General features: G+C 32.3%; 1 long non-coding RNA gene across 1 annotated transcript in view; it reads left to right on the top strand.

The window, feature by feature from the left end:
• LOC108974640 overlaps window positions 1-1,216 on the top strand; it is a 100,578-nt gene that overhangs the window by 54,543 nt on the left and 44,819 nt on the right. The window contains exon 2 of the long non-coding RNA XR_001993807.1: window positions 1,186-1,198. This is a non-coding gene — a long non-coding RNA (uncharacterized LOC108974640). The remainder of the gene's footprint in view (window positions 1-1,185; window positions 1,199-1,216) is intronic.

The raw sequence follows: 1,216 nt of genomic DNA, 5'->3' as shown, positions 1-1,216 counted from the left end.
ATTTTCATTCAATTTTCTTTTTAAATATTTTTAGATTAAAAACCAAAAAATTTATACTGCTTGCAACCCACAAAATAGCAGCAATTTGAGACATTGCTGCACTTAAAATCTAAAAAACATTTCTTTTCACTTAACCCTTCTACGCAGTCGCACGCCACACCTGCGCACACGCTTCAACGCATGCTAAGAGCATTGACACAAAAGCATTTGACAGCAATTTTCTCGAACCTTAGATTTTGTACTGCTCTATTTTTTATTTGTAGTGTTTTTTTTTATTTTTGCATTCTTTTTTTCAAAATTATTTTGAGTTTTTTTTAAATGTTTTCCATCTGTTTTTTTTCTAATTTTTCTCAACTTATTTCTTCTACTTTTTTCTACGTTTTTTTGCAACTCCTTCTATCATCTTCCCAACCATGTGTAATCCACTTCCAGCTGCTTAGGACTGCTATCTGCAGCCGTATCACTTACCAGTTTTGTCAGTACACGTGTACTGCTCGAGTGTCATTGCCAGTGTGCCGCCGACAAAACGTTAGCTGTCGCACCCAGCACTCACCTTTGTGCGCGCGCACTCAGGCGTCTGTCAATTGTCATTTGCCACCGCCGAATGTGCCTTTTTTCGGGCGGGTTTTCTTTAAAGACAGATTTCTTTAATTTTTTGTTGTTGGTATTTCATCTTCTCTTTGTTTGTGGTAACTGCGCAACCGCACAGTTAAGTGTGTTGCTGGGGACATCTTTTTCATTAAATCTTTAAAGGCTTTTGGGGCACAAAGAAAGGCTTCTAATGGCGTTAGCGTGGGGTAATTGATGAAAAATTGAGGGCGTGCGGTGGTAAAGGTGAGAAGAAGAAAAATTAGTTGATCTAATGTGTGCTGCAAAGCCGTTTGGCAAATTGTTAACCTATTTTTAGTAAAGGGAGGTAATTTGCAAAAATCAAAAAACTTTTTTTTATAAAAATTAATATTAAAAAAATTATAAAATTACAAAAAATATACATTTTTTTAATTTGTATTTTTCGGAAATTTTTTTTTATATACTTCCGTTTGTATGTAGTATTTCCTTTAATGTTTTTATATATTGAGAAAAAAATTGTTAAAATTGTAAAAAGTTTTGTTTTTGTAGAATTAATTTGAAATATTTATGTATTATGTTTTATACTAATACTATTTGTTTTCAATTTTTTTCCAGCTTAAATTAATATGTAAGTACGATTTACATT

The sequence above is a fragment of the Bactrocera latifrons genome, unplaced genomic scaffold (genome assembly GCF_001853355.1).
Source record: "Bactrocera latifrons isolate USDA-ARS-PBARC rearing strain unplaced genomic scaffold, ASM185335v1 scaffold_57, whole genome shotgun sequence".
NCBI lineage: Eukaryota > Metazoa > Arthropoda > Insecta > Diptera > Tephritidae > Bactrocera > Bactrocera latifrons.
Note: the sequence above shows the minus strand (reverse complement) of the source record. Positions and strands in the feature narration are given on the sequence as shown.